The sequence below is a fragment of the Lissotriton helveticus genome, chromosome 5_1 (genome assembly GCF_964261635.1).
Source record: "Lissotriton helveticus chromosome 5_1, aLisHel1.1, whole genome shotgun sequence".
In the NCBI taxonomy this organism is placed as follows: domain Eukaryota; kingdom Metazoa; phylum Chordata; class Amphibia; order Caudata; family Salamandridae; genus Lissotriton; species Lissotriton helveticus.
Genome location: NC_136065.1, coordinates 2,039,035,529 through 2,039,057,226, shown reverse-complemented (window position 1 = coordinate 2,039,057,226; position 21,698 = coordinate 2,039,035,529). Strand labels below are relative to the sequence as shown.

General features: G+C 47.5%; 1 protein-coding gene across 2 annotated transcripts in view; it reads left to right on the top strand.

Annotated features, from left to right (window-relative positions):
- Positions 1-5,915: 5,915 nt before the first annotated feature.
- The window catches only part of AGPAT1 (1-acylglycerol-3-phosphate O-acyltransferase 1), a 250,685-nt gene continuing 234,902 nt past the window's right edge, over positions 5,916-21,698 (top strand). Inside the window, exon 1 of one of the 2 annotated variants that reach the window (XM_078645850.1) lies at positions 5,916-6,422. The gene's annotated coding sequence lies outside the window, so the exon portion shown is untranslated. The remainder of the gene's footprint in view (positions 6,423-21,698) is intronic. The other variant, XM_078645851.1, reaches the window with a different exon arrangement.

The window sequence follows — 21,698 nt, the reverse complement described above, 5'->3', positions numbered from 1 at the left end:
GGTTCCGGCGTATAGGGTGTTTCCGTAGTCCAGTCGGCTTGTGACCCGTGCGTGGGTGACAGTCTTTCTTGTTTCGGTGGGGATCCAATGGAAGATTTTTTTGAGCATGTGTAAGATGTTGAAGCATGAAGATGAGATGGCGTTGACTTGTCTGGTCATCGAGAGGGAGGAGTCCAGGATGAAGCCCAGGTTACGTGCGTGGTCCGTAGGTGTGGGTGCGTTTCCCAGGGCCGGTGGCCACCATGAGTCGTCCCAGGCGGAGGGGGATGAACCTAAGATGAGGACTTCCGTTTTGTCCGAGTTAAGTTTTAAACGGCTGTTCTTCATCCACTCGGCTACTTCTTTCATCCCTTCATGTAGGTTGGTTTTGGCGGTGTTTGGGTCTTTGGTGAGGGAGAGGATCAGTTGGGTAGGAGATGATGTTGAGGTTGTGTTGGCGTGCGATGGATGCGAGGGGACTCATGTATACGTTGAAGAGGGTGGGACTGAGTGATGATCCTTGAGGTACGCCGCAAATGACTTCGGTGGCCTCTGATCTAAAAGGGGGGAGGCGGACTCTCTGGGTTCTTCCGGAGGAAGAACGAGATGATCCAGTCCAATGCTTTTCCTTGTATTCCAACGTTGCTGAGGCGTTGTATAAGGGTGCTATGACAGACTGTGTCAAAGGCTGCGGAGAGGTCAAGTAGGATGAGGGCAGCTGTTTCTCCGTTGTCCAGTAGAGTTCGAATTTCGTCTGTTGCTGCAATGAGGTCGGTCTCGGTGCTGTGTTTGGCTCGGAAGCCGGACTGTGAAGGGTCAAGGGATTTGTTGGATTCGAGGAAGGCGGCGAGCTGACTGTTGACGGCTTTCTCAAAGACTTTGGCAGGGAATGGGAGGAGCGAGATGGGGCGGTAGTTCTTGAGTTCAGTGGGGTCTGCTGTAGGTTTCTTCAGGAGGGCACTGAGTTCGGCATGTTTCCAGCTTTCCGGGAAGGTAGCGGAGTTGAGGGAGCAGTTGATGATGTCTCGGAGATGGGGTGCGATAATGGAGTCTGCTTTGTTGAAAATGTGGTGGGGAAGTGGGGCGGTTGGCGATCCTGAGTGGATGGAGTTCATCAGGCGGATGGTGTCTTCAGTGGTGATTGAGTTCCAGGCGCAAAGGTTGTTAGAGGGGGGTTTTGGTTCTGGGGTGGGTGGAGTGAACTGGTCTCCGGACTGGTTTTCAAAGCTGTTATGTATGTCGGCGATTTTGTTGTGGAAGAATGAGGCTAGGGAGTCGCAGAGGTTTTGGGAGGGAGTGATGTCGTTGGTGCCGGCGGTGGGGTTGGTAAATTCTTTGACGATGTTGAATAGTTCCTTGCTGTTGTGAGCGTTGTTGTCAAGTCGATCCTTGAATGCTGATTTCTTGGTGGATCGGATCAGTTGGTGGTGTTTGCGGGTGGCGTTCTTGAAGGTGGTCAGGTTGTCAGTGATTGTTTTTTTTTCCAGGCTTTCTCGAGGGTTCGACAGAACTTCTTGGGTTTCTTAAGATCATCGTTGAACCAGGGGGCTTTTTTGCTGCCTTGCTTGATTTGATGGTTTTTCAAGGGTGCTAATTCGTCGGCGCTGTGGGTGATCCATTGTGTGAGGTTGGTGGCTGCTAGGTTTGGGTCCGATGATTTGGCGGGAGGGTTTTGGTAAAGCGATGTGAAGAGCTGGTCGGTGGTAATTTTGTTCCAGTTTCTTCGGGGAATTGGTTGTGGTTTGTTGTGGGTCGTGGTCTTTTTGTAGTTGAAGTGAACGCAGCTGTGGTCCGTCCAATGGAGAGTTGTGGTGTGATTGAAGGAGATGTGCTTGCTGGAGGTGAAGATTGGGTCGAGCGTGTGTCCGGCATAGTGGGTGGGGGTGTCCACAAGTTGTTTGAGTCCGAGGTTTGCAAGGTTGTCCAGAAGGGTGGTGGTGTTGCTGTCGTTGTTCTTTTCCAGGTGGAAATTGAGGTCTCCCAGTAGAATGTAGTCCTCGGAGGGGATGGCGTGTGGGCTGATGAAGTCAGTGATGTCTTCGCTGAATTGTGTGCGGGGTCCTGGTGGCCTGTAGATGAGGGTGCCTCTGAGTGTGGTCTTGGGGTCGGTGTGGATCTGGAAGTGAAGGTGTTCGGCGGTAGCGAGGTTATTGTCGGAACTGGTCGTGATGCGGATGGTGTTCTTATGGACGATGGCGATGCCTCCTCCTGTTTGTTTGGTGCGGTCCTTTTGGATGATTTTGTACCCGTCGGGGATGGCTATGGCGATGTCGGGAACTGAAGAGGCGTTCATCCAGGTTTCTGTAAGGAAGGCGACGTCCGGCGATGTGGTGACGAGTAGGTTCCAAAGGTCAATGGCGTGTCTATGGACCGAGCGGGTGTTGAGCAGGATGCATTTTAGGTGGTTAGTGTCGGAGTTCTGTTTGGGGTTTGTGGATTTGGTATGGGTCCTAATGCAATCGAACTTGCAGTGATTGCTTTTCTCTTTCCTTCCTTTATGGTACCGGCATACTCGCTGAACATCGTATGTGGAGGACGCTTCCGAGACTACCATTCTGGCTGCAAGATCTCCCCTGCCTGGCCGCCCCACCCTGGAACCTCCAGCATTTCCCAAGGGTGTCAGAACGGAGCCCGACGAGTTTGCACGGATAAGAATCTCTAGCAGGAGAAGAAGGGCATACTTGAAAATAAAACCCTCTTTAAAATCGTTACTCCAGGTTTCTGACTCAGTTCCTTCTCCCCCAGAACCCACCCCGGTACAGGGTGCAACTACAATTCCAGGCTCTGATGGACCCTATACGTGTAAATAGGGTCCTCTCGGATTAATTTCCAATCACAAGAGCGACTCGCCAGGGATGTCCATTGTCACCCCTCTTCTTTGTTCTTACGCTGGCACCCCTGGCATGCATGATCCGTACCAAACCAGATATAAGGGGTTTCCGCATTTCAGACTCAAACCCACATGAGGAAAAGATTTCCCTATGTACAGATGACATCCTTCTTTATGCTATGGAGCCGCAGGGTATGCTTCCTGTGATATTTGAGACTACAGACTGGTTTGACAACTACTTGGGAGTACAAGATAAACTGGGATAAGTCGGTTCTGTACAACCCCTATGGACGCCTGAATACCACATCTATCTCAAGTCCTTTGAGGGTGGAAGCAATGAGTTTTAATTATCTGGGCATTCAGATCACAGTAGCTAGAGACCTCTATCTGGCCACTAACCTTGGGATGGGCTTTAGAGCCTTTCGGAAAGACTTGGAGCGCTGTCGCAGGCTCCCCCTGACAATCCTAAGTAGAGCGGCTCTATTTAAGATGATCACTCTTCCCAAAGTGTTGTACTGTTTGCAAAATACGTACTACATGGTTCCGGAGAACTATTTTAATAAAATAGGGAGAGAGGTACAGTTGCTGCTCTGGGATGGGGGTGGTGTTGCGAACGCTCCAATGGAACTGCAACAATGGGGGATATTTGTGCCTATTATTGGGCAGCATACCTGATACACATTAACGACTAGCTTGATACTGTGCAAAGTCACCCCACATATATGCTTGAAAGGACGTGATTCCAGTCGCGCTCTCCTCAACACTTAAAGTATGTGGGCACTAGCTGGAGTGGGCTGCTACCGGCAACGCAGGTGTCGCTCTGGATGTGCCAACGGGGTGTCCAGGCTGCTAGGTTGGGATTCAAAGGTCACCAAAGACACACCTCTCTGGGAAGGTGATATAACGAAGGAAATTAAGAAGTTACTAGGCTTCGATCAGTGGGACCTTATTGGCATTTCAAAAGTGGGAGATGTTTTGGAGACTGTGTTACTAATGTCTTTTGATATTCTGCAGAGAGAGTATGGACTTAACCCCAATCAATTTCTGAAATATACCCAGCTCTGAGATGCCTGGATGTCGGAGAAGCTGAACGAGGAGGATATATTGGAGTATGCCCCGCTTGAGGGATGCCTACTCAAGGAGGAACATACCACTAAATCGGTGTCCTACACTTGAAAAGCCATTAAGAACAATACCCGGACAATCTGAGTGCGCTGAGGGAGAGATAAGAGGGCGAACTAGTGGAAATGGATGACACTGACTGAGTGGCAGTCCTAATGCATCTCCGGAAGGTAGAGATTAGGTTCTGGCTCCATTTGATACAACTTAATGTGCTCCACCGAGTGTGTTATGACCACCCTAGATAGCACAGGATGGGGAGAGTGGCAACACCGGAATGCTTGCGATGCAAACATGCATGGGGAGACTTCCTTCACACACTCTGGAGCTGCCACATAATTAAGACATACTGGTTGGTCATCCTTCGGGAACTCCAGCCTATGCTAGCAGTGGACATTCCACTGGACCAAAAGTATGTTCTATTAGGTATGCCCACTGAAATTGATCTACTGAGGGCAAAGCTCCTATTCTATAATGTAGGCCTGATAGTAGCTAAATGAGATGCAGCCAGATATTGGGGTGTACCTGAGTCTCCAACGATTCAAGAGTGGAAGATGGTATAGACATGTACATGGCGGCAGAGAGAGTGACTTATGGAAGCAGGGTCTACCCTTGGAAGTTGATGAAAGTATGGGGCCCTTGGAGGCACTAGTATAACTTGGAAGAGGAAGATGAAGAAATTATTGGTTGGGAGGGGATAGGGCTGGGGCTGGGCCAGGGGGCTCAGCTCTGTCGGAGAGGGCAAGCTAAGAGCCATATGTACAGTTTGACCTACTACCATTGATATTCAGAGTCCAAATCCCAACTGTGACCTTGGACTTTTAAGGGACATAGCTTCCTCTATCCACCCTCTCTCTCCAGCCCCCCCTCTTCCAGTTTCTCTAATTAGCCTTTGTTTGTGCCTTACTCTGTCATGGATATGCTGATGGGACTGATACATGCTGGACTACTATATAACAATGTATACTGTAATGGAATTAGTGCATTTGCTCCATGTTATTTTTTTAGTTTCTTTAGTTTTTTTCTCATCATTTTCTAACAAAGAGCTTAATGAAGATATTTTTTTTAAAGGACAAAATTATGAAGTAATGCTATCACAAAATGTGCCTCATTATGTTGCATGATTTGGCATTTCTTGCAACATAATTTAGTCATCCTTGCCACATAATTTGGTCCTCCAGCCGCATAATTCCAGTGGTCCTACTTATAACCTGCAGGTTCCATTACCGGCACTTCTCAAGAGAAATATACTTTTCCATTTCAAGCACTGTGGAACTCATTCACTCATGCCAAGCTTACATATGACCACATCATGTCATCTTATAAAAAAAATACTCAAAGCTCTTCTCTTTCAACGACACCTGGGCTACCCCCACTACCTCCTGACGCGCCCTCCAATGTGCATAACAGCCTCAATGTGCAGGAATATCTACGAACCTCGCGTGGTACTGTATCACCTGCTTTTATATGCTATTTTTGTAATGACTATATATGAAGAGGTCTACACCCAGGGGGAGGATAGTCCAGCGATCATTCCACCTTTAATGTTCATGTATATATTCTATTTGTCATCGATGTGTTCTAGCTTTATTGTGAAGCGCTCTAAAGCCTCACGAACACGTCCTGCAATGTAAAAATCACAAATAAGAATAAACCCGCCAACCCTGCCCAGACCAGAAGCGAAAATACATTTTGTAGCAAGGCATGTGCATTCTGTCTGGGTCCCATAACCAATCAGAAACTGACAAGCCTTACGACAGCCAATCTAAAGGCACTATTTAGCTTCCGCTGCCCTCTCCCCCACATTCCATGTACAATTGTCAAACGGCTAGTTTAGCCAATCGTAAGCATAGGTAAGCTTTCCGTGGCCTCACATCCAATTAAAAACTGATAGTTCTGTATTTAGCCAATCATACGCCACTAGTTTCAGCAACCATTCCCCGATCCCCTGGCTTTACTCGTCGCTAACATAACTGGTTCCCCCGCCGCGATTGGCTGTGGGCCTTGGGTGCAGCAGCTGTGGCCCGGCTCGCTGTGGTTACCGTAATTACGGGATGAGAGCCGCCCGTCCAAGCATCAGTAACGGATAGCGGCTTCCAGTCCCAAATGACGGGCCGTGCGGGGCAGCGGTGGACCGATGATCACCGGGGAGGGCGGGAAGGGGGCCCCGATATCCGCATCACACCCCCCACAGATCCCCTCGCTGTGTAGCCGCCCGGGTATCCTTCCCGGCCTGCCGACTGGATTATTCCTGCCTCCCCTTCCCGCCCCAGCCCCCCCGCCTCGTTCATTTCCGAAGGGGGCAGCGGGGGCTGCGTGTACCGACACCCCGGGTGCCACCGGCAGCAGTGAGACGAGCATCAGAGGTTCCCCAACATTTCACCTACATAATTCTCAGTAATAGTGGGGAGCGGGAAAGCGCCACGAAATACACATTATAATTTTTCTGCTCCAGGCAGTCTTCCCCGTGGACATTTTAGCGCCATCCTCGGTGGTAAGTGCCCCTTCTTGTAACTGCAATAATTGTAATTTTTTTTTATTATTTGGGATGCTTTTATTTATAAAGGGTCGGCTGGGACCCCGAGCACGGTATTTTTTTCTTTTATTTTAAACCTGAAGTGTCTATATTTCTCGATATGCGTGCGTTTGATATATGCACCAGACGCCTGTTGTATCACGTTAATATCAAGGCTGTGTGTACAGGAGGCATCTGCTGCGGTGTAGATCCTGAGCTGCGCTGCGAGGCCCAAGTGGCAGCTATACACCTCTATGCAAAGCTCGCCAATATGTAAAGCTAACTGGAGAGGAATATATATATATATATATATATATATATATATATATATACTACGTAGCATCACATCATAATCTCTATTTGAATGGTGTGTCTGTAGTAGAGCATTTGATGTTCTGTTGTGTAATATACAGCTTGCAGATCGTACACAACGTGTTGGTACTCGATATAAAGTCGTATAATACATGCACCATTAGTTGTTGTAATATTGTACTTATGCCCTAAGTTGGCAGGATGATTTTATATTCCTGGGGGCGCATAGAGTCTACGTTGCATAATACAGAGCATGCCAGACACAGAATAACTTATTGGGGCCAGCTAGACCCATGTAATGTATGCAGCAGATAGTACTGTAATAAGACACTTTTATTGTATGGATTAGTTACAGGGTATCGCTTCTTTTCTTATAAGGGTTTTCAGTGTTTTATGCTACCGTATAAATTAGACATATTATTGTAGTGACCGCTTAGTGTGATATATGCAGGGGTTTCATGCCAATGAACAATCATATTTTATGCATGCTCAGCTTTGCAAGGTAATTCTGTTGTGTGCATCTATGTGGCGTCCTGATCCTATTGTGTAATATAGATCAGGTGCTCTGAAGCCATCTGTGGAGAACTAATAGCCCATATACACGTTCCAGTTTTACAAGGAGATGTGCACCCTGATGTGTGTACATCTGTGTTGCGGGTTATACATGCTTTGTCGGTGTAATATTGATTTTACGGAACTTGCCACTGTGCTTTTGGGACCAAATATAGGGAAATATAATATGTGCAGTAAAATCACATTTATTTCCCCTTTGGGCATAGTGGTTGGGGTAACCTATACGTCTGAGCGGTTTCATTAAATAAATGGAGGGGGTAAGAGCCCTCTCTAGGGGAGTTATTACTGTAATATCTTTCATACCTCTTTCTGATCATTTCGACTACTACAGTATTTTTACCATCTTTCCCCTGTACTCCTCAGCTGCCCCTTCAATATGAGTAAGTTGCGCAATGGCTTTTTATTTTAAGGAGCTTGTAATTTTGGGGACTTCACTGAATACAGTCTCTTGGTTGTGATCAAGTAACGGGTGGTGTAGGCCTTCCTCTGAAACATTCAAATGTTTTTCTCAGATTCACCTTGTTTGGTTGAGAGTATTCTCAATTGAATTGCAGGTGTAAGGTTGTAATATCACAATAACACTTTTTCTTCGGGCTGTCCTGACCACTAAATGCCCAATACCTTTTTTATAGCCTCCTACTAGTAATACAACTTCTCGGAAATTAAACAGATGTATCACCACGTTAGTGAATAGGGAGCAATTCCATTTTGTTTTTTGCTTCTTTCTGTATATTTTTTTACCATCTTGTATATTTAATTTAAGTTAATTTTTGGTTGTGCTCTGACATTTGTTAGATGCATTTTTCTCATTACAACCCCAAGATTTTAAAGGATCAGAAGAAAACCAAAAACCAGACTTGGGCAGCTTTTACTTTCTGGAAATACATCATGGTCCAGGATGCTCTCTGTCTCACTCACTACATATATCTCCAAAGCACTAGAAGGCAAAGTGCAGCTCACAGCTTGACCACTGATCCTGAATTGTAGATCTGGGAACTCTTGTCTGTGAATGGACAGTGCTTCACTCGGCGGCTTTTGCACTGGGCTACAAAGGAGATGGGGTGCCTAGACAGCAGTAACTAGGTGCATGTGTCACAATCGCAGGACTTGATGCATCTACCAGGAGCTAGGAATGCTGCAGCCTCATGCTAAGGTTTCTTCTCGTGGGCATGAATTAGGATAGGACATTTGCTTAGTTTTGGCACAGAATTGACAGTGTCTACCCAGTTGCCATATTATCTGGTTGTTTTCAGCAGACTGTTCCATTCCTATAAAGAACCTTTTGAAGTATAGTCTGAAATCTTCTGGAGAGCTGGTACTTTGAACCTTGCAGCGGGTGCATATCGCTGCTTCTTTAGAGGCAGTGCCCTCCGCTTGCCTTGCAGAGAGTATGTACTAATGCATTTTCCCATTTGTTTGGGCCCTGGTTGTTGGTATGTTTGGTGCTTGATTGGTGTAATGTGAATAATCTATATTGAAGCATGCAATTACAAGCACTGCACCCCCCCTGGAGTCGGTGGGGAGTTAAGGGAAGTGTTCCAACCCTCTGGTCACACTTGGGGCCTCTACGCCCTACCCTTAAGTGCTGGGGTGCAGAGGGAGAAGACTGAATCGTAATAAGATGCAATTTAACGTTGTATATCCATAGTGCTCTCTCACCTAGTGCGTTTTTCCCTTCTCTGGGAGCACCCAAGGTGTCTAGGTCCCTCTCATAGACGCCTTTAGTCCTGTTATGCATGCTGTTCCGGAGGCCCCCACGGATGAGCGACAGTTTTAGGAGCCCCTGGTTTCAACACAGCAGTTCTCCAAGAAACGGCTCAAGAGTCTGAACCTGCACACTGGAGGGCAGGATATGACGCATCCACATTCCAAAAACTCACTCACACTGCGCCTGCTACATTTTTGTGTAGGCAGCAGAAGGCAAAGTAATAAGAAACTGCTGGTGGTGGGGTGGAATTAGGGAAAGAAGTCGAGGCAGGATAGTGGTTATCTCAGGAGTAACATGAAATATTTCCTTAGAAGGAGCACTGACTTTCTGGAACAGTCTCCCCGGCTGAAGTAGGGGAGACAAAAAGATGGAATTGATTCAAAATCCATGCGGCAAAACCTTGTGGTGTCTCACTTTCTCTCTGTCAAGAATAGACCGGCCTGGCTGCAATCACGTGCAGGTAAACAAAGCATAAAGCCTGGGCCTGGATACAGGTCCTAAAAAAGAAGTGGGTGAGACTAAAAAAGTTAGGCAGTGTTTAAGTGACATCCTAGCACGTGACTTCACAGAGGGTGACATCGCACGTGGCATCACAACCCATAACCTCACAGGAAATCACATCAGATCTTAAGACCTCACACATGTTTCTCAGGTCTTTAATGAGTACATTGGAGCGCGTATACGATATTGAACAAATGAGATTTTGAATTGGAGTTGTGCCAAAAAAGTGACGCCACCCCTATGCAAAATCTGGGCCTGAACGTATACATTTATTTCCTATGAGGAGAAACGTTGTAGTAAATCTGAACTACCTAATTGGTTGCGACGTTTGCATTCAAAATATCTTATGGGGTTAAGGCGCCTGCTGCATAAATCTTTGTCCACCCAGTAAATCTCAGAGAATAATAATGGTAAAATCACTCTGGAGGTTAATGCACGTCCTGGAGAGATTTGTTTTTTGTTTAGTCCCGATTTTGAATCAAATCAGCATAGAACGTTATTATGTCTCCTGCAAATCAAATGACACACAGCACATTTTTATTTTATGTGGCTGGGTGAGATCCTACTTGCGGTTCAGAAATTGTAATCCTAATATAGGATACACACCTCATGCCCACATTGCGGGCTTCAACTTCACCTCAGCCCCCCACCAAAAAAATGAACAACACAGCATGTATCTTTTAAATTGCAGGTCTCTCTCTAAACACTCTCTGGAAATCTCCATGCTGCTAGAGGAGCTAAACCCTGATGTCCTGTTTTTGACAGAAACCTGAATGCACACAGACTCGGAGCCGGATATCATCCGTGCCCTCCCCCAAGGCTATCAAATCATATGCAGCGACCGCAACAGCGGGAGGGGGAGGCCTAGCAGTCATTTATAAAGACTGCTACGGGTGTCGCAGCACCCCTGCCCCCATACCTGACTGTGAAAGTCTCCCCTTCACCAAAGTTTTCTCCCCCACCAGCACCTTCTCGGGAGTACTCTTATACCGCCCACCTGGCTATCCAGGGCAATTTACCAACACCCTCCCACCCATCATAGCTAGCCTAGCTTTTAGCCCATCCAACTTTACCCTTCTAGGGGATCTAAACATTCATTTTGATGACTCCACAGACCTTATCGCTTCAGAACTAACCTGCAGCCTTTCAGCTCTTCAGCTCACACAGCTAGTACATAAACCAACCCATACTAAAGGTCATCTCCTAGACCCAATCTTTAGTAATAGCCTAGATCTTCTAGTCGGGAACCCCCTTCCACGGACGAACCATTTCCTTGTTCCTCTGCCCTGGCTCACCCAAAAGTTAGTCTCCCCAGCAATGTGTAGAGACCGTAACTGGACAAACCTCCCCACAACCAAATGGGTGGCAACTCTTAAAACCCTCAAACCACCTAGTAACCCTGACCCTACTATGGCCAATGAGAACTACAACTCTTGGATCTCTGAGTCACTTGACTCTGTGCTTCCTGTCAGGTGTACTAAACCCAAACGCAGCAAGGCGACTGCCCCCTGGTATTCAAGAGAACTATGGGAACTGAAACGTACCTGCAAAAAGATGGAACGGTGATGGCGTCTTGACTACTCTCCCTTCAGGAAATCAGAATACAGAGCAGCCATTAAAACCTATAAGGAAAGAATTAAATGCACGCAGTCGTCCTTTTTTGAAGAAAAAAACGCTGAGGCAGCCTCAAAACCCAAGGAAATCTACTGCATAGCAAAAACTCTCTTGCAACTTCCAGAAAAACCCAGAGACCCCTCTAACGCTCAAACCCGATGTAACAACCTGGCAGAGTTCTTTCTCCATAAAATCGAAACAATCTACACTTCCTTCTTCCATCCTGTGACTCCACCCCGGACACCTCCCAACCCAGAGCCCCAGTTTTCAACCACACTCAACCATTTCCCCCTCCTAGACGCTTCTACACTTGAATCCATCATGCACCAGGTACAATCTGGCTCCCCCAATGTCCCAGCACCACCTCGTACTTTACTACAAGTCACTAGCCACATTCTACCTACCATCCTGGATCTACTTAATGCCTCTCTATCCTCTGCCATCGTACCACCTCCTTGTAAACGAGCCATGGTTAAAGCTCTCCTCAAAAAACCTAATCTGTATCCAAACAACCCCACCAACTATCGACCCATTTCACTGCTGCTGTGGCTTAGTAAGATCCTGGAAAAGCATGCCAACATTGTGTTAACTGAGTTCCTGGAAACCAACCATCTCCTAGACTCCACCCAGACGGCATTCCGCCCCCTGCGCGGAACTGAAACCGCCCTGATCGCAGTGACGGAGGAGGCCAGGAGAATTTTAGATCAGGGAGGCACCGCAGCCATCATCCTCCTCGACCTAAGTGCCGACTTCGACACTGAGTCACAACATCCTACTACACCGACTTAGCAGTAAGGGAATATCAGGTACGGCAATCATGTGGCTTAGGTCCTTCTTCTCCAATCGCTCCTTCCAGGTTTTTGAGGGTGACTCTGTTTCCCCTAGTAAGCCCCTCGATTGCGGGGTGCTGCAGGGCTCCTCCTTAAGCCCCACATTATTCAATCTTTATATGAGCCCCCTAGCCGAGATCGTCCGCCCTTTTGGAGTGAAAATCGTCACGCGGACGATACCCAGCTAGTGGTGGCCCTCAACCCCCCCACAAGCCACACCTAACTGCCTGGAAGCGGTTACTGAATGGATGACATCTTCCTGTCTCTAATTGAATGGGGACAAAATGGAGCTCATGCTCCTTGGGAATCCCATCTATAGCGCCATCGACCCATTCTGGCCCCCCTGCCTCGGACCGTCCCCTGTGCACAAAGACACGATCAAAAGCCTGGGTATTTGGCTCGAAAAATCCGTTAATTTCAACCACCAAGCAGCCAAACTCTCAGCCACCTGTTTTGGGCTGCTCAGGCTTCTGCGAAAAATCCTTCCTCTGCTGCCTTTTCATGCCAGACAGATAATGGTCTAGGGCCTGATCTTATCCCGTCTGGACTTTGGGAACGCCCTTTATCTTGGCGCACCCCAGACAACTTTTAACAAGTTGCAGATCATTCAAAACTGCGCTGCCAGGACCCTTCTCCAGATCCCCCGCCGAGTCCCGGTCAAATCCAGACTAAAGGACCTCCACTGGCTTCCTTCCAGTTAGAGAAAGGGTCGAATTTAAAGCAATGTGCATTGCCCACCGAGCTTTCTGGAAGAGAGGCGCCACCATCAACCAAACTCTGATAACAGCCTATCACCCAAACAGACAGCTCAGATCCGATCTTCCTTTCTGGCCGTAACACCGAGGTTCAAGAGAGCAAGATGTGGAGGTCGCTCGTTCTCCCTCAACTCAGCCAGACTCTGGAACTCCCTCCCTATCCAAATCAGATCTGAGCCCAAACTAACCACCTTCCGCAAACTCTTAAAAACCCTGCTTTTCAACAAACCAGAATAGCCTGAACTGTTGTGTACTGAGCTCGATGTCTTTCAGCGCTAGGATGCCTCGGGGTAGCTACTGCGCTTTACAAATGTTCTTTCATTTCATTTCAATATAGCACAGTGAGCTAAGAAGGAAATGTGACTCCTAGACCTTGTAACCCTCACTTTCTTATTAATACGTACTGTTCATTGATTTACAAACATATGATTGATTGTAAAATGTGTACAACGCGCTCGACACACTGGATTGTGAGGAGTATTACTATGAAAAGTATATATATACTATTTTGATTATTTATGTAAATACTGGGACAGACCAACACATCTGGCATTCTTACAGTGCATGCATATCTCTAATATACAGGGACTGAACAAAGTCAAAACCATACCTCGATTATGTGCCTGTGATGTAATAAATAAACTGTGTGCCTTTGTTACCCCTCCATTGCATTTGCAGCTAGGTGTGAGGTTCCAGATATCTCCCATCTAGAATACTCGGACAAAAGGAGACCTGATGGCCCTTTAACTTAGGCCTTTGTTTTGGGCCTGCCTGGAAATTAAAATAAGAAGGCCGCTTTGCCACCCACCTGCACATTGGTGCTGGGAATGAAATCAGGCAAGGTGCAGGCACTGCTGAATGTGTCCACAGGGCGAGTTCAGCATGTTTCAGTGGGGTCGACCTTCTTGGCAGGGGAGACGGGGTTCACCCTGTGAAATGAGTGGGTAGACGCCGTCCACCCTTAACTTTTGCCCTGCTGTGGGCACAAAATACACGCGAGACGGTCACCCACAGGTTTACAGACAAGGAAGTGTGTTTTCAGCATACTCCACATTTCACTTTTCTGAGTGTTTAGGTGCGGCTATTGTGCTAGAATTATACACGCTCTCCTTTATGCAGGTAAAGGCATCTTGTGTGTAAGCTGCAACATGCCGGGCCACAGCCTCGTTTATGAAAGCATCCGCATCTCCTGCATACCTGCTTTTAATATACGTGCGCGCCTCTTCCAAGGGTTACTGCTCGCGCGGCATTAATGCTGAAGTGCATAGGTGGTGACGAGAAGGTGGAACTTTCAGCCTTCTGCCGACCGCAAGCAGTCTGCCACGGATCCGTTTGTGCCCGGATGGCTAAGCACTTCCGGGAAGCCTTGTTGGCGCGAGGGGGCCTCGCTTGACGTAGTCGTGCGTGAATGGCCGCGTGCGCGGAGGACAGCAGGTGCTGGATGGAATACTCGAATGAATCTCAGCCACTGGCAACTAACCCCTCGGGCCGCCTACACGCCTGCTCTGCTACCTGTTGGAACAGGAATACGACGGAGTGGTCAATTGGTCGAAAAACGACGGTCTTGAATGTGCCCCTTATGGTAGCCCGTAGCTGAGATGGATTCACGCATCCCCTCCATCACTTTGTTGCGCTGTGCACATTGCCCTGACTCCAGATCTTTCCGTGATTGGCAGATAATAAACAGTTATCGGGATGGAGAGGCGTGACCAATTGCGCCAGCCCGATGGAGGTGTGAATATGGGGGGGGGGGGGCGTAGCTCCGGATCCTCAGCACTTGCTGATGGCTCTTCATTGGAGTGCTATGTAGGTGGCACTGCACTGCCCCCCTCCGCCCCCCTTAGTACTAGGTTGCACCATGTGGGATTCCTTTGGGAGGAGGAGGCTGACGGCCACCCCACTAGTCTCATCAGAATACAGTGTTGACATTTTTATCTAAGTTCAGCACGGAGGATGACCGTTTACCCCACGTTATGTACTTATTGGCAGATTCGGCTGTGAGGACCACAGGATGGAGATCAGTCCCTATTCACACGTGCACCACATTGTACCTCATGTATGTTTAAATGGCGATACATTTGTGTCGAACACAGGAGAGTAGAATTTTATAAGATATCTACTTGTCCAAGAGGTGGGATGCTTCATATATTAACTTGTCCTCTGGCGCCATTCAGTGCAGTGACAAGTTAAAAGGCCTGTTTATTTTCATTGCAATTTTACCAAAATTAGTTTTACACTGGTATACCATTACTAATCCTTTATAGGTTGCCACGGTATGCGAAATACTTCTTGGTGACTTTCAGAAAGTTGACCTGGGCATTCCGCCCTTGTGGTTTGCTTTTGGTTTTGTGGTTTGTAACTAATGTTTTCTGGCTTTCGATTTGCTGGCTTTATTTGCTTTAGGCTGTGCAGCTTGAGTTCGTACCATCCCATGCTAAAGCAGTGTTTACAGTATTCTTCGACGAAATTATTTTCTGTAATAAAAGGGCCTTTAAATCTTATTATCTCATCACATTTTCTGGGCATGCAAAGACCAGGGTCAGATGTTAACGATTACGATTTCAAAGCTTTATTCGAGCAAAATACTCATAAAAGCACAACATACATTTGAAAAAACAGAACTTAAAATTGATCCTTTTATACAATCAATAATAAAAACCGTTGTGACAGCTTTGGCAATAAGGAATAAAAACAATTACAATTAAATACACATTTAAACAGAAAAATCAATTTACATTAAAAGAAATAGCCCTCCGTCTAATAGTCCATGCCCACCCCAAGTATTTTGCTGTTCCCAAAACAATTGGCAAATCTGTAGCGGTACAGATAATTCTTAGTGCCTCAACTCCGCTAGATGTCCCTAGATTCCTAAAGATGGGTACCAGCCATACTCTTCGTGGAATTGCGTATGCCTTGCAGAGAAATATCAAGTGGCCTATGGTTTCCTTTGCTGCACCACACACCGGGCAGCTCAAGGTGGTCACACTCCTCCACCTGCCCGTCAGAGACCTCAGAGGGAGGGAACCAGATCTCAACTGGAACATTAGTTTCCTGTCTCCTGGGACAGTGATTGTGTCCCAGTAGAGTTCTAACAATGGACACTGTTTAAATTCCAGGAAACGCCCCCCCATCGTGTCAGATCTTGTTCTGCTCCAGAGTCGATCATCAATCTTGCCCCAATATAAACTTTTGATGGTATTTTTACTGGGAAAAACTTCCCCCGAGGGGTTATTCCAGAGATTGGAAAGGCCAAGGTCACCTAAAGCAGCCCTGAGGTGTTTGAGCCAAGCTATTTTGTGAAAAACATCCGCTCTTATTACTGCTAGGAACCCCTCGGCATAGTGTCGTATCTCTGGAGTCGTCCAGAGACGACGCCAGTAAAGGATAGGGCGCAATCTTACTCGGTCACTGACCGATCTTCTCCCTAGGTCAAGACCAAGCGGGATTAGTGGGGTGCTCTGGGGGAGTCCCGTTATACCCCTAACAAACCTATTCTCTGATAGCTGCAAAGAGAAGACCTTATCAAAGCCCCATAGTTCCGCCCCATATAGGGCAGACCCTATGGCCATAGCGTCATAAACAGCCAAGACTGGTTTAATAGGTTTAGATTTTGATTTTTTTGTGTTCCACCCTTAGAGCTCCCGCAATCTGTTGGTGTTTCAGGGCCGCCTTTTCTATATGTGGAGACCACTTTAAGTCTTTGAAGATCTGAACCCCAAGGTAGGTGAATACACTAACTACCTCTAACTCACTATTATTCAGGAGTATTTTTGGGCTGACTCTGCGCTTGGGCGAAAAAACCATCAGCTTGGTCTTGCCCACGTTCACTTCCAAGCCATGTTCTCCGCAAAAGCGGTCGAAGATATGGAGGGCACGCTGCAGCCCTCCCGGTGTTTTGGACAAAATCAATGTATCGTCGGCGAACATCAGGATCGGAACCCTGACGCCCGCCAACGAGGGTGCATCCACACAGACATCCAACATCCAAACCACAATTCCGTTAATAAATAACGAAAAGAGCAAGGGTGCCATCGCGCATCCCTGTCGGACACCACGTTCAACGGGGAAATCGGTGGAAGATTCACCGTTTGTGCCCCATTGGACCCTGGCAAAATTGGCCTCATGCAGCCTCATGATCAAGGTGAGCAACTCGGCCGGAAGGCCAATTTCACTCAGGACTGCCCAAAGCTTTCTCCTTGGGACCAGGTCGAAGGCAGCCCACAAGTCGACAAAAGCGACATACAGGCTGCCCTCGCCTAACACCACCGTTCCCCATTGAAGTAAAGCGAACCGAAACACCTGGTCTACTGTACTTGTGGCCCGCCTAAAACCTGCCTGGTAAGGGGACAATGCATTATTCTCCTCAACCCAATCCATCAGCTTGTTTACCACCATTCTTCCTACCACCTTTTGAATGGTGGCACTCAAGCTTATCGGCCTATAGTTAGCCGGGAGGGACCTATCCCCTTTTTTGTATATGGGTATGATGATCGCCCCCTTCCATACTTCCGGGACTTCAGCTCCTTTGGCGATGGAGTTTCCCAAAAGGGAAACATATCTAACCCACCGTGCCATGTCGTTTTTAAAGACATCAGAGGGTATCCCGTCGAGACCCGGGGCCCTTCCCCCTTGGGCGACACGTATTGCAGCTTCTGATTCTTTTAGGGAGAATAAATTTCCCAATGCGAATACTACTGGAATAGTTTTCGCAAACCCAACCTCCTTGGACTCTGCATATTGGGGTTTGAAGTATTCTACCCAAGCACCCTCTGCAACATTATTATCTGGTTTGTTCGGAGTCCCGCCTCTTCCCCACTTTAATAACCTCCAAAATAACCTGGAATCCTTGCCCCCTGATGCTTCTTTCAATTCTGCCCAGTACTCTTCGTCCCATATTTTTTTCGCTAATAATATGCTGGCCTTGTAATGCTTCCTAGCCTTGCTAATGGCATCCCTGTCCCTACTCCTAATAGCGTTGCCTAGGGCTAACCTGGCTACCCTGCACTGCTGGTTAAACCACCTAGCTGGTTTAGGTGGATGTTTCCTATTAGGCTTACAAGCTCTCAAAAAATGGGGTCTTATGAGGGTAAAGAAATTATTATGTATATCTGTTATTTCCCTAGACCCTGGGTTAACGGAATTTTCGGATTCCATTGCAACAATTGCAACATCCAACTCGGTACTTATAGAGTCCATAGAATCTGCATTCGCCAAAACACTAGGCCAATTAAGTCTACGCATGTCATTGGTCATTATGGCCTTAAATCTTCATTCGATTGCTGGCTATCAGACCCAATTGACCACCAATTGTGGGTCACACAGAGGGGATTATGGTCACTTTCCAATCTACCCTCAACTTTCATGTCCCTAACCCACTGCCATAGACTAAGGCTGCAAATGACATAATCTATCCTACTATGGTTTAGACCATTATCAAAAGTGGACACACCCTCCCTATCACCTTTCGTTCTTCCATTGAGAGCTCTCAACCCATGTTCCAAGCAAATGGCATTCATTAACAAAATGTCTTTCGTCCACCGCTTGACGGGAGCCAAGGTTAGGGTCGGGACACCCCAATGTGTGTCTTCTTCCTGCCCCACGGAATCTTCCATACTATCGAGTGGCTCGAAAGTCCTATTCAGGTCTCCCGCTATTATAATTTTGTTCCCCAGAGACTGCGAGTCTAGGAAAGTGGACAAGGCCTCTAGAGTGGGAGAGCTTCCTGTGTTAGTGCCCCTAGCATATATATTATAAATATCTAGCACTCCCCCTTTTCTGAAGCTAGTCTTAGCATTAGGATGTCCTTACAGCCCAGATCAACCATTTTTACTTTGATTTGTGAGCTTTGTTTCACCCAGATGGTGAGGCCACCCATTGGTCGACCCCTAGCACCTTTACTTGCCGGGATTGAGAAATTCAAATAGCCATGTTGAAAAATAGGATCACATGCCCATGTCTCCTGGAATAAACAAACTTCAAAACCATTTACAAAATCGATCCAATCCTGAGACATCAGCTTACCAGCCAGCCCAGCAATATTCCACGAGAAGAACTTCCCTGCACTTAGGCTGTCCCTGGACACTGGTCCTACAGAATCTAAATTGTTAATCTCAACCTCCTGATTACTTTGGGTGCTTGGTGTAGTTGAATCCTCACCCCCAGATATTTGGTTACATTCCTCACATAGATGCTCCAAGGCCGCAAGCCCCAAAGCATTGTTCCTGCTATTTGCTTCCACATTTGGGTCGTTAGCAATTTTAACAAGATCACCACATAAGTTCCCGGTGTTGATGCCCTCTTCAATACTTGCACAATTTTTAAACATTTGTCAATACTCCCACCCTGGCTGCCTCAAAGATCTGAAACAACTAGTATTAGTGCCACCATAATAACAGTTAGGTTGGAATGGTACAGTAAGGGGAGCAAACCCTAGAAACGGGACACTGATTGAGGGTCTTGGATACGTTGTCAGAATAGATTCAACATCAGATGGTCTTGGGTAAAAAAATGTTAGATCTACAATACTAATTCCCCCACAGCTGATACCCCCGTCCTGTTTCGTTATCAAATTTACCACCCTAGGGTCTTGGAAATTAATAACTATACAATCACCCCCCAATTTCTTAGAGGTACAACCTATCCACTCTGTCCTTCGAACTCCAATAATCAAGCCATCAACTTCCCCTGGCAATGGTCTGTTAACCCTTAGCCAGTGCATTGCCTTATTTTTTAGCATTTGGAACGTTTCCCTTTGCCCAGTCAACAGCGGTGGCACATTTATAAGGACAGCCACGTAGGGAAAAGAATCTCGAGTAAGATTCATAGGTGGTATCCTGCGCGGCGCCTTCGCTATTAATGGTTTGGGCATGCTGTTGGCAGGGACAACAGGTCCAGACGAAGAGCTAGAGAGAAGGGGGATGTCATGTGATGGTTGTGATGGGGTGCTTTTATTCTCGGAGGTGGGTCTACTACTGCTGGCTACAGTGCTATGACGAGTTATTAGGTTATTCGATGGAGCTTGGGGGGTGTTGGATGGAGAGTTGGCAGTACTAGGACGGTCTTTTGAGCCAGTGACAACTAAGGCAGGGAGCTTAGTTTCTTTGGCGATCTTACTGCTTGGGTTATTTATTGGCTCCAAACTAGACTTTTTCATTTTTCATTTTTCCTGGGGCCTGATTGTGGTACTATCCACCGGTATAAGAGATACAACAGCCGGGACATCTTTCCCCTGCCCACCAGGTTGATTACAATTACTACACTCCCCTATCCTTGTGTGGGTTTTAATCAATGACTTCGTAGAGAAGAAATTATCCAACGTGACCTGCTCAAAATGGTCTAGCCTATCTGCTAGTTTTTTTACTTGTTCCTCGAGCGGGGTCAATAAAGACCTCATCAACTTCTCCAGCTCGAGTAACGAAGTAGGGGTAACATGTATGAACTCTCCCACTCCCATTTGAGTCCTAGAGCTAGGGCCAACTGGGACACTACCCTCCTCAGGAGGCTGGACTGGAGCTGCAGGCGTAAGCTCAGACGATCCCATAGCTAGTGGGTGGGTGTTAATTGAGGCAGGACTAACCGCCTCAGGTGCAGCCCCCTTCTTACTTGTTATGTTCCTACTGGGACCAGCTCCAATAGGTTCCTGAGAGGAGCATGCTACCACTTTCCTTGAATTTTTCGAAGGTTTGGGCAGGTAACACTTCTTGGGAAGAGGGCACCTCTTCCTCTTTGATGATAATTTTGCTCTTACCACTTCGTTTAACATACTATGTTGAGCCGGGTTCGGCTGTCCTATTGAATCAGTAGGTAAGGGAGGTGTGCTTGCAGGGGGAGGGCAAAGAGCAGAGATCACAAGAGGATCAGTCGTCAACTCTATAATGGGGGGGAAAAGCATAGGGTGTTTCAACGACCGCTGGCAGATTTAAGGATGACCGGGGGGGAACCAATGCCGGGAAATCCTGTGGTTGTCTTTTTTCCAAAGGTATTTTAAGAAGTTCAATAGACAACCTGCGCTCGGCGCGTCTCTCCGCCAATGCAATTTCCTTATCGATGTCATTAACAACCCGACAAAAATATTTATCCAAAGGGCCCAGGGTAGCTAGCCCCGCCTCCACCGGATTAGAAGTACCGGTAGTGGTGGTTATGGTTGTTGTCATAATTAGTGATCTAAGTATACAGTATACGTACTTTTATATACAAATGACAATACCTACAATCTTTGTAAGGGTAACCCAAATGTCAAAGTTACAAGATGACAGAGGGGGGGCCCGACCCGGCCTCCTTCGGCCACAGACGGCCCGCCCTTGTCCCGGACTTCTCCCGGTCGCTCCCGCGCAGCGGGACAGTTCAAGTCAATTTGTAGATCTGAGATAAAGGGGAGTGGCAGGCAGGGAGAGCAGCCCAGGTGCTGTTAATCCGGGCGGCGGGCGCTTCTGGGAAATGTAGTCCCAGACCCGCGCTCTGCTCGTAGCCCTGCTAGTCCTGCAACCCACCTCCCAGTTGACAGGAAAGAGTCCGTGGATATCTGCAGGCAGCCCAGCGATGCGGGACCCGCAGAGTGGGTTCCGCGAGAAGTAGGCAAAAGGATCTCCGCTACACAACCCGGCACACTCCAAGGGTTTTCAGCAAAGCATCCCACAGGTACAACGAAGGCTGGGGTTTTTGAAGCTGATGGGGAGGGGCAGGCAGGGAGAGCAGCCCAGGTGCTGTTAATCCGGGCGGCGGGCGCTTCTGGGAAATGTAGTCCCAGACCCGCGCTCTGCTCGCAGCCCTGCTAGTCCTGCAACCCACCTCCCAGTTGACAGGAAAGAGTCCGTGGATATCTGCAGGCAACCCAGCGATGCGGGACCCGCGGAGCGGGTTCCGCGAGAAGTAGGCAAAAGGATCTCAGCTACACAACCCGGCACACTCCAAGGGTTTTCAGCAAAGCGTCCCACAGGTACAACGAAGGCTGGGGTTTTTAAAG